We start from the raw sequence: 12,478 nt of genomic DNA, 5'->3' as shown, positions 1-12,478 counted from the left end.
AATGCATGAGCTGTCTTTCCTAAAGACTTTTAAAGACCTTGTCTAGCATGCTTTTTCCTCTAGAGCTCTCTGTGTGACCACCCATCTTCCAAACTCACCCTACCGCAGTCAGCCAGCAGCTCTGGGTGGTTAGCCTGTCAGAACCCTGAGAGCAGAATGATGGACAGCAAGAGGCAGCAGGCAGGATGGAGAACACTCCAGCACACACAACGTTGGGGCACAGCACACAGGGATAAGGAACACAGCAGGAAGTGGTGGATGATGCTTGTGGACTCCAGGTCCAGAACTCTGTCATCTTCAACACACTGCTTCTGATCATTTTAAATTTAGAGTGCAAATTATTAGTTGCAGAATCAAGACCACTGGAATCAGGACAAACTGACTTTGTGTCAATAATTTAATGCTATTGTATTTTGAAAGAGTTCAGAAAAAGAGTACATCTGCTTCACAACTACTTGATCTCCATTTTCTTTTTTATGTATATCCTGACTGCTATATAACTTAAACCTAGGTTTTTCTCTCATCCATTTGGTGGAATATTTTTTTCTAAATGAAGAGTAATCTATATTTTCTATTTTGATTTAAATCTATAATTGGAGTGCTTATCAACATTGGATAATGAAATCAACACTGTCAATACTATAATATTACAGCATGAAGTTTCTGGCTAAAATATTTTCCGTATGGTTCTGCTTTTCTAGGATCCATATTATATTCTTCCCTTGGTCTTTCTTTGGGAGTCATTTCTTTAATCCCCCCTCTTTTTTCCTGAAGTCATATGAGAGCAGTAGAATCAAGGGTTAGGTCTTTTTTCCTCACTTAAGAACAATAAGCATAGAGAAACTGAAATTATACAACAAAATTTTACTCATTTCTGCTAAATTGAAGAGATTTTTAAAAACAATTTTAAATGTCAATACACAGAAAAAGAATAATTCCCATTAATGGGGTTTCCTCTTTCTTAACATGTGTATTTATGGAATTAATTCTTATATTTCCTGTTTATTTACTCATTTTTATGAATCCTAAATATTAAAGCAGGTTATTACATTGTTCTTTATTTCATTTAATAGCACATTAAGGGAATTCGAATTTCAGTTAAATCATTTATTTCTAGAGATTCATAATCTAACCCAAGAGCAATACTTTAAGTTGGCATCCTATGAAAGTTTATCATTTGTTGATTTATTGCTTCTTATAAGAAGATTTATCATTTGTTATTTACTCCTTAGTAAATATTCTTAGATTATATTGTGTGTATATATTACTTCTCCACCTTTGCCTCTGTGAGGAAGCAAAACATGTTCTTTTTTTTTTTCTTTTTATGCTCAATGTGTTAAGATGTGTTCATTTAATTTGTGCTCAACAAAATGCCCACAAACTAATGGAAAGCTGAAGATCTGTATTTAATTCATGACATAATTCTTTTTCTTCAAGAAAATTAATCCTAATTCTTGAGTCACAAAAACCACATATGTCAAAAAAATATTGATTATTGCTTCATGTAAGTGACATTTTCTGATTTTCCAACGGATTTTTAAGATGGATAAACCAATGCAACGGAGCATGGAACAGTGAGAGAAGCTTCTGGATAAGAACCATTATAAGGGAGATAGATGGCAAACTTTGAGTGGATTTCAGCCTAAAGATGTCAGTCTTACTTTGTTAACATATTTCAAATATGTACAAGATTGATTTTAAAATACAAAGTTTTAAAGCTAGATATAAAACTTGTATAAGTAGAATTTGGTTTAGAAAATAAAATAGTTTCCTGTTGGTGGATGGGCCCCTGAGAGCCAATTAGCAAATTCTTCATCTAAATTATGCCTTAGGTCTTGAAAGTATTAACCTCCAAATGGTGTACAATTTATCCCCAGGATGGGTGTATGTAATCTGCTAGTGGATGAGTGTCCTTAAAAAACCTGGAATAACTGTTACCTTTCTAGGAGTCACTGGAAAGAACAGTAGTTACCTGTTACCAATAGAGAAAGCTTTTATGACTAATACTCCAGAAATTTCACTTCCTTCCTCTTAATTCCCTTCTGTGTCTCTGTGACTCTGTAGCTGTTCTACCAGATACTAAGTACCAAGGTTTGGACTATACTCAGCGTAGTCAATGAGAGGTAGATCTCCTAGAGTATGATGGTTTGGACTTTGAAGTCTGACAGATTTAGGTTTGATTGCTGTCTCTGCTTTCTTATGCCAATGAGAGGCAGATCTCCTAGAGTAAGATGGTTTGGGCTTTGAAGGCTGATGGATTTGGGTTTGATTGCTGTCTCTGCTTTCTTATCTATGTGTAACTGGAATATTACTTACATTCCCTGAAGTTCAATTTCCTTATACATATAATGGGGGTTATATATCAGCCTCAGAGTTATTGTAAGGTTTAAACGAGAAGGTATTTGACAAGCCCTTGGCATAAGGTTTACATGCATGATAGGATCACAGGATATTTGCTATGATTTATTTGCTTGGTAACATTGTTAGGTTTGTACTAATCCATATGTCCTGAGTTCTGTCTCCTTACAGAAATGAAAGAGAATGTCCAAGGCCAGGGAGTGGGGGGAGAGGGGAAAGCAGACTTGAATCCATGCACAGTATTAGTTTAATTAGGACCTCCTCATCCTAAAAATAGAGCTCCCCAGTGATTGGTAGAAAAGCTATAAGATTCAAAATCTTGTGGTAGAGTTGGAAATTGGAAGCCCAATGAAGGAATATATTATACTTCAGATGCTAGCAATGAGAGAAACTCTAATGAGCAATGTCCTAAAGTGTAAGGATGATAGTTAATAATTATTCAGTCTTTACAATAGACAAAACACTATGTTGGATGTGGGGTCTTTCACCAGTGTTAAAAGAAAAACTTTAAGCAAATTGAATGTAACAGGATTGAATTGAGCAAAGAACAATTAGCAAATTGTTACTCACCTATTTGTTACAAGTGTAGGTTACAGTCTGTTTACACATCCAGTTAGGTTACAGTTTATACATCCAGTTAGGTTAAGGTAGGGAGAAACCTTTAGGCTGAACTTAAAATATGTGAGGAGGCAGCTTTAGGCTGTATTTAATTTAGCATCAGAAACCATCACATTTGAACATAATAACAATGGAGGATCCAGACACTACTATTATCTTATTGTACAGATGAGGAAAGTAAAGATCAGGTGTTTGAGGGATTTATCCAAGATCTTTCCAGGTGTATATGGCTCCCTTCTACTGTATTGCTTCCAAACAGAATGGTCAGAAAATTACAAGAACTGAAAGGACAGACTATATTCTCAGGACGTATTCAAAATCAGAGTTGTCTTTTGGTTTGGTTTTACTCTGTTTTGTTTTTATGGAAAGGACTCTTTATACCAATAACTCACCTATTTTATAATCTTGTTAAATTATCTCTGAATAAAATTTCTGAAAACGATCTTCTGGAAAGTATACTAGCTGGGGCAATGACTTTTCAATGATCAGCAAGAACTTTTCTTCTTGCTGTAAAAAGCCAGACGTTCCCCAGACTGTTTTACACTTGGGTGTAGCCAGGTGACTGAGTTCTAGCCAATGGAATGTGAGTAGAAGTGATATGTAGCATTTCTGGGCCAGGTGCATAAAAACTTCACCTTATTGTTTCTCTGTGCTCCTTTTCTTCACATGATTTAATGCAGAGGGGCATGGTAACCTTGAAAGCTGTTAAAGCTTGTGGAGCCTCCAGACAGAAGGAACCCACACCTCTGAATCAGTGTTCACAGGAGAGCCCCGGTTAATCAGGAATACTCATTTCATCTGCACATGCATGAGAAATGAGTGTTTGAGCCATTATAAGCTTTGAATCTGTTTTTTATAGCACCTAGAATACCTTAACCAATTTTCTGTCTAATTAGAATTTTTATAGAATTTATTTTCTCCCACAACTTGTTACTTAAGAGTATTTAAAGTCCTATGTGTCAGCTTTTGGTGATGTCTTTGAAAAATAAGCAAAAAATTCACATTGAGCAAAAAATTCACATTTATCTGTCTGACCATATTGTCATGATGCTTGTTTTTACTGTTCTCTGCCAGCCATGAATTTATTAAAATATGCAAACCGGCTAGTCCAATTTCAATTTGTCTTTTACTGATGTCCACATATCCTGCACCCCACTCCCCACCACCCACCAATCCCTACTCTGCCACTGGAATTCTGCCTAAAATGAAACAGCAACAGAACAGAGATCAAGAACTTGGAAGGATTCATATGGTAGAAACTAGGTACAGCTTGATTTAATATCAATATTTCATATGTTCAGAGAGTGAAGTTTGAGGCTACAAGATAACAGCCCATCATTTTTATGCCCTTCCATCTGTGAAAAGCTGTTCCTCAAAGAACAGTGTATGAACAACATAGCAGCTTTTCATTTTAGGCATGATATTCTGAAAAAAAAAAAGAGATCTTTTGATGCATAACCAGACTTTGAGGATAATTCAAATCTATGGAGTTATAGGACCAGACTCATAAAGAATGCAGATTTTCTATCTGAAATATATTACTGGGGAAAGGTACAGAACACAAATCTTTAACATAATGAAACCTTTGCCTCCTGCATATATAAAACAAAGTTTACACCATCTACTATCTGCCAGTGAAGAAACAAGTGTGCACATTTAAGAGATGGTGAAATAAGAGTCACAGGGATAGAACAAAATGTTAAAAAGAAGTCAAATAATAGTTCATTTACATTTACAGGGTCAGGTTTTATTTTTTAAAATGTACTTCTTCCTGCCACCATGTGAAGACGGATGTGTTTGCCTCCCCTTCTGCCATACCTGTAAGTTTCCTGAGGCCTCCCCAGCCTCAGGACTGTGAGTCAATTAAACCTCTTTTCTTTATTACCCAGTCTTGGGTATGTCTTTATTAGCAGCATGAGAACAGACTAATACAAATATAAATCGTGAATTAGGGTTATCAGGCACCATCCTGGGCCAGAGACATGTTACACCAGGTATTCAGCTCCCTATTAAGGCAACCAATAATGCACACAACCTTTAAAACATTGAGGGACACTGTGACAGTAAAAAGCCCTATTAATCTAGGCATGTCTCTTGTAGATCCAACCACTACAGATAGGATCATTGCTTCCCCCTCCTTTTTCTTTTTAACACTTTTGCAGTCACATTTTCCCATGGGAAGACCTTTTTATGTGAAGTCAGTGTGAATAATTCATTCACTTCACAATTCCCAGAGGAGCAACTTTTCAGAAAAGTAGCATTTTTTGAGTTATAACTGAATCATAACAACATACATATTCCAATGAGAATACATTTAAAATGGATCATCTTTCTTCCAAAGTTCATCATATCTCTCCTTACATGAACTGTAAGCTGCTGCAATGTATTGAGTGAATCAAAAAAATATATATATATATACATTTTTTTAAAAACTTAAGCATAAGAAATAGATATCTGACGTGCTTCTTGGATTGCCAATTTACTCAATATTAACCAAACCTACTATGTTCTAGGCCCTAGGTACTGTAAAGCATCAAGGAATAAACAAACAAGTAAAACAAAGTAATTAGCAGTTACTGGAATGTGTCACAAAATGTTGTAAAGTGCTGAGTGTCCATTGTTTTGTTTAATATTCACAGTAACCCTATGAAGCAGGTACTATTATGATTGTTGCTTTCTAGGTGGGTTTAGAGAGGTTGGTTAAGTCATCCATCCGAGCTAGTAAAGGGCAGAGCTCCAGAATATGTGCTTTTATTCTCCATACAATATTAGCCATGGTATCTAAGACACTACTGTTTACTCTAGTGAAGGGGACAAGTGTGCAAGCAAGTATTTTTAATGCCTCAGCATGTTCCTGGAGCACAGTGGAGGGAGAGAATAATGGTGAACCGCATAGTGGGAAAAAGAGGTGCTATTACAGAGCACTTGGTGGAGGGAGAATCAGGGACAGACACTGCAAGTAATGAGGAATTGAGTTCAAAACCAAAAAGGCATGAGATAGCACACTAACAATGAGATTCTCAGTGTGGAAGTTAGGCTAGGAAGTTAGGCAAAGTCCAGATGGTTGAGAATTCCAAATGTATAACATGTTGAAGAAGTCTTTAAGCAGAGAAATTAGGCAGACAACCCCCAGCTCCCAACCTCTGCAAGCTAGTTGTAGTGTAGAGAATGGACAGAATGGGGCAAGGTTGAGGGATGAGCAGAATAACATTTTTACTTTCATTTTTTGCTTCTGAGTATATTTCAGAGAGTGAAGGTTCATGTTTTGTGGAAGGAGCTATATGTACATAAAACATAATTACATCTTCCATGTATGAGGGTCCTACTATAAGCTAGTTTCTATGTTTGAAACTTTCCATATGCTATTTTACTTAATCCTCAAAAATATTTTTGCAATTACGCTGCATGTGTATTCCAAGATAGATTTCTATGGGAAAAAAAATCTCCATTTCATTGATGAGGAAATGGAGGCACTGAGAGTTTAAAAAACTTATACAAGATATCAAAATTCTACAGACTCAAGGAGTTCCAAGTATATTCCAAACAAGGAAAGCAGAGTCAGGTATTTGGAGCATTACAGATGATTTCATTGAGCTGTACAAGTTCTTGTATGTCTGGTTTTTAGAAAGTCTTAGTACTTTTATTTTTTTTAGACGGAGTCTCGCTCTGTCGCCCAGGCTGCGATGCAGTGGCCAGATCTCAGTTCACTGCAAGCTCCACCTCCCGGGTTCATGCCATTCTCTTGCCTCAGCCTCCCGAGTAGCTGGGACTACAGGCGCCCACCACCACATCTGGCTAATTTTTTGTATTATTGGTAGAAATGGGGTTTCACTGTGTTAGCCAGGATGGTCTCGATCTCCTGACCTCATGATCCACACGCCTTGGCCTCCTAAAGTGCTGGGATTATAGACTTGAGCCACTGCATGCAGCCAGAAAGTCTTAGTACTTTTGTAGTCACACAATATTTGGTAAATATTGGTCAGTGTGGATTTTCAGTCTTTCCTTTTTTAAACATAAGTTTGCAGTTGGCATCTGTTCATATTGCCCTGAATTCTAAAGAAAATTACCAGTGACAAGCAGAAAAACTCTTAGATTAGCAGTAACCTCCACAGCAAATCTAAAGAGACTGTCTAGTACTATCACACAAACGCAGCTTTGGTATTGATTGATGGAACTGCACACTGACCACTGTCCTTCTCTGCTGCAGGAGTTCAACCAGCAGCCAGCCAAACTAGCACAGATTTTGGAAAATCAAACTGATTTTCTTTTTTGTATTTGCCCTCCATGTAGCACCATTTCTCATATATTCAAGGCTGACCTAAGTTTGGGAAATTTGCCAATGAATTGTTCAGACTTCTTTTTTTATTTTATAACCCTGAAGATACTACTGACCAACACAGGAACACAACAACTATTATAAAGAAAGCCAAAAGCTACTAAGAACTTAATAATACATCGTCAGGCTTTTCCTTCTATAAGCACTCCAGAATTGAGTATTAAATTCAATCAACACAATTAGCTTTAATTAACTACACTCTTGTAGGGATTGATGCTTCACTTTGTCCAAAATTTTTTACAAGGCAAATAGGATAATTCACCTAACATTTCTAAAATTTGGAATGGAACTAGGGAAGGTGGAGGGGTTGGCAGTTAGCAAGTACAGCACCGTTCTTTTCACTCCTTAACAGAGGTTTGAAGTTCAGCCAGAGGTCTTGGATAATAGGAGTTTTTAGAGGATATTTAGCGAGGTCCCTATTGGAACGTTATCTATATTGCAAACAACTGTATATCATTTAGTAATCACGGGCAAGTTTCGGCTTGGGAAAGACCTCATGCTAATTAGCCTTATGTAAAGTGGAGAAGTCACAATTTTGAGGATGCCAACATAATTCTATCCCATGAAATCCCACATGTCAGGCAGGATTATCTAGTAGAGGAGTGGAGTAGGGGAAAGGGAGAGAAGCTCTGAAGCCATCTTTGGACACTAGGAGGTTTTCACACCCTCTTGTTGGCTAGAATATAAAATGTGGGGGTGGGCTGTGTGGTCTCCAAGGTCTCTTAAAGCTTTCACATGCTTTGCTCCTATCCTCTGTCTTTTGCTCTCTCAGTGTGAATGTAGGGTTTGGGTGATTCAACCTGTTTCCCAACAGGGCCACCTGCTGCTGTTGTCATGAAAACTGGGCCAAATTCTCCATGCTCCTTGCATTTGGGGGCAGCTGGTATCACTCCTGTGTACCTGATGGGAACTCGCTTTGCAGCTTGCATGTTTTGCCAGCTACAGCATTTTCAGAAATGGCCTGGTCACTCAACCTGAGATGCAGTTCTCCATTTTTACTATTTTAGTTCTTTTAAAAAACATTATTATTCTTTAAGTTCTGGATTACATGTGCAGAATGTGCAGTTTTGTTACATAGGAGTACATGTGCCATGGTGGTTTGCCACACCCATCAAACCATCAACTACATTAGGTATTTCTCCTAATGTTATCCCTCTCCTAGGCCCCCACCCTGCAACAGGCCCTGGTGTGTGATGTTCCCCTCCCTGTGTCCATGTGTTCTCATTGTTCAACTCCCACTTATGAGTGAGAACATGCAGTGTTTGGTTTTTTGTTACTGTGTTAATTTGTTAAGAATGATGGTTTCCAGCTTCATCCAAGTCCCTGCAAAGGACATGAACTCATGCTTTTTAATGGCTGCATAGTATTCTATGATGTACATGTGCCACATTTTCTTTATCCAGTCTGTCATTGACAGGCATTTGTGTTGGTTCCAAGTCTTTGCTATTGTGAATAGTGCCGCAATAAACATACATGTGCATGTGCCTGCAATTTTCCTTTTTTGTTGTGTCTCTGCCAGATTTTGGTATCAGGACGATGCTGGCCTCATAAAATGAGTTAGGGAGGAGTTCCTTTTTTTCTATTGTCTGGAATAGTTTCAGGAGGAGGTACCAGCTCTTCTTTGTACCTCTGGTAGTATTCGACTGTGAAAATATCTGGTCCTGACTTTTTTTGGTTGGTAGGCTATTAATTACCACCTTAATTTCAGGACTTGTTATTGGTTTATTCAGGATTCAACATCTTCCTGGTTTAGACTTGGGAGGGTCCAAGAATTCATCCATTTCTTCTAGATTTTCTAGTTTATTTGTGTAGAGGTGTTTATAGTATTTTCTGATGGTAGTTTGTATTTCTCTGGGATCAGTGGTGGTATCCCCTATATTATTTTTTATTGCATCTATTTGATTCTTCTGTCTTTTCTTCTTTATTTTCTTTATTAGGTCTATTTTGTTGATCTTCTCAAAAAAACAGCTCCTGGATTCATTGATTTTTTTGAAGAGCTTTTCGTGTCTCTATCTCCTTCAGTTCTGCTCTGATCCTAGTTATTTCTTGCCTTCTGCTAGATTTTGAGTTTATTTGCTATTGCTTCTCTAGTTATTTTAATTTTGATGTTAGGGTGTCAACTTTAGATCTTTCCCGCTTTCTCTTGTGGCCATTTAGTGCTATAAATTTCCCTCTACACAATGCTTTAAATGTCCCAGAGATTCTGGTACATTGTGTCTTTGTTCTCATCGGTTTCAAAGAACATCTTTATTTCTGCCTTCATTTCATTATTTACCCAGTAGACATTTAGGAGCAGGTTCATTTCCCATGTAGTTGTGTGGTTTTGATTGAGTTTCTTAATCCTGAGTTCTAGTTTGATTTTACTGTGGTCTGAGAGATTGTTATGATTTCCACTCTTTTGCATTTGCTGAGGAGTGTTTTACTTCCAATAATATGGTCAATTTTAGAATAAATGTGATGAGGTGCTGAGAAGAATGTATATTCTGTTGATTTGGGGTGGAGAGTTCTGTAGATGTCTATTAGGTCTGCTTGGTCCAAAGCTGAGTTCTGAATAGCCTTGTTAATTTTCTGTCTCATTGATCTGTCTGATATTGACAGTGGAAGGTTAAAGTCTCCCACTATTATTGTGTGGGAGTCTAAGTCTCTTTGTAGGTCTCTAAGAACTTGCTTTATGAATCTGGGTGCTACTGTATTGGGTGCACATATATTTAGGATAGTTAGCTCTTCTTACTGCATTGATTCCTTTACCATTATGTAATGCTCTTCTTTGTCTCTTTTGATCTTTGTTGGTTTAAAGTCTGTTTTATCAGATACTAGGATTGCAATACCTGCTTTGTTTTGCTTTCCATTTGCTTGGTAGATCTTCCTTTATCGCTTTATTTTGAGCCTATGTGTGTCTTTGCACGTGAGATGGGTCTCCTGAATACAGCACACTGATAGGTCTTGACTCTTTATCCAATTTGCCAGTCTGTGTCTTTTAATTGGGGCATTTAGCCCATTTACATTTAAGGTTAATATTGTTATATGGGAATTTGATCCTGTCATTATGATGGTAGCTGGTTTTTTGCCCATTAGTTGATTCAGTTTCTTCATAGTGTCAATGTTATTTACAATTTGGTATGTTTTTGCAGTACTGGTACCAGTTGTTTCTTTCCATGTTTAGTGCTTCCTTCAGGAGCTCTTGTAAGGCAGGTCTGATGATGACAGAATCTCTCAGCATTTGCTGGTCTGTAAAGGATTTTATTTGTTTCGCTTATAAAGCTTAGTTTGGCTGGATATGAAATTCTGGGTTGAAAATTCTTTTATTTAAGAATGTTGAATTTGGTCCCCACTCTCTTATGGTTTGTAGGGTTTCTGCAGAGAGATCTACTGTTAGTCTGATGGGCTTCCCTTTGTGGGAAACCTGAACTTTCCCTCTGGCTGTGCTTAACCTTTTTTCCTTCTTTCAACCTTGGTGCATATGATGATTATGTGTCTTGGAGTTGCTCTTCTCAAGGAATATCTCTGTGGTGTTCTCTGTATTTCCTGAATTTTCCTGAATTTCCTGAATTTGAATGTTGGCCTGCCTTGCTAGATTGGGGAAGTTCTCCTGGATAATATCCTGAAGAGTGTTTTCCAACTTGGTTCCATTCTCCTCATCACTTTCAGGTACACCAGTCAAACACAGATTTGTTTTTTTCACATAGCCACATATTTCTTGGAGGCTTTGTTCATTCCTTTTTATTCTTTTTTGTCTAATCTTGTCTTCTCCATTTATTTAAGTTGATCTTCAATCACTGATATCCTTTCTTCTGCTTGATCGATTCAGTTATTGAAACTTGTGTATGCTTCATGAACTTCTTGTGCTGTGTTTTTCAGCTACATCAGGTCATTTATATTGTTCTCTACACTGGTTATTCTAGTTAACAATTCATCTAACCTTTTTTCAAGGTTCCTACCTTCTTTGCATTGGGTTAGTACATGTTCCTTTAGCTCAGAGGAGTTCGTTATTACCCACCTTCTGAAGCCTACTTCTGTCAACTCATCATACTCATTCTCCATCCAGTTTTGTTCCCTTGCTGGCAAGGAGTTGTGATCCTTTGGAGGAGAAGAGTTGTTCTGGTGTTTGGAATTTTTAACATGTTTTTGCTGGTTTCTCCCCATCTTTGTGGATTTATCTACCTTTGGTCTTTGATGTTGGTGACCTTCGGATGGGGTCTCTGAGTCTATGTGCTATTCCTTTCTGTTAGTTTTCCTTCTGACAGTCAGGCCCCTCTGCTGCCCGTCTGCTGGAGTTTGCTGGAGGTCCTCTCCTGACCCAGTTTGCTGGGTATCACCAGTGGAGGCTGCAGAACAGAAAAGATTGCTGCCTGATCTTTCCTCTGAAAGCTTCGTTCCAGAGGGGCACCTACCAGATGTTAGCCAGAGCTCTCCTGTATGAGGTATCTGTTGACCCCTAATGGGAGGTGTCTCTGTTTTATTAATTAAAACAAATCTGCCCTGGACTCCTAATTCAGGGGCCTTCAAAGTTTTGGGGACACAACCCACGTTCAAAGAACAAAATATACATTTGATACAGATCTATATATAAAAACACACAATTTATACAACATTGTCACAAAATAACACTTAGCATTATTTCATGTAATGCATTTTTTTCATTTTTCTATTTTATTTCACTTTAAAAGAAGTGTTTGTTGTGTCCCATTAAGTTGATGTTATAATCCACTGTATTATGACCTACAGTTTTACAAGCACTGTTCACATGATTTTAATTGGATTAGCATGATGGTTAATACTGAGTGTCAACTTGATTGGATTGAGGGATAGAAAGTATTAATCCTGGGTGTGTTTGTGTGGGTGTTGCCAAAAGAGATTAACATTGGAGTCATTGGTTTGGGGAAGGCCGACCCACCCTTAATCTGGTGGGCACTGTCTAATCAGCTTCCAGTAAATATAAAGCAGGCAGAAAAACGTGAAAAGGCAAGACTGGCCTAGCCTCCCATCCTACATCTTTGTCCCATGCTGGATGCTTCTTGCCTTCAAACATTGGACTCCAAGTTCTTCAGTTTGGGACTCGGACTGGCTCTCCTTGTTCCTCAAGTTTGCAGACCGCCTATTGTGGGAACTTGCGATCATGTAAGTTAATACTTAATAAACTCCCCTTTATATGTATATATCTATTCT

At 37.8% G+C, this 12,478-nt stretch overlaps 1 long non-coding RNA gene across 2 annotated transcripts in view; it reads left to right on the top strand.

Annotated features, from left to right (window-relative positions):
• Positions 1 to 12,478, top strand: part of LOC139363160 (uncharacterized) — a 176,072-nt gene that overhangs the window by 38,627 nt on the left and 124,967 nt on the right. The gene's annotated exons all lie outside the window — the stretch shown is intronic.

Source organism: Macaca nemestrina, chromosome 5, assembly GCF_043159975.1.
Source record: "Macaca nemestrina isolate mMacNem1 chromosome 5, mMacNem.hap1, whole genome shotgun sequence".
Taxonomy (NCBI): domain Eukaryota; kingdom Metazoa; phylum Chordata; class Mammalia; order Primates; family Cercopithecidae; genus Macaca; species Macaca nemestrina.
The sequence above is the reverse complement of the archived record's forward strand: the minus strand, read 5'-3'. Positions and strand labels throughout refer to the sequence as shown.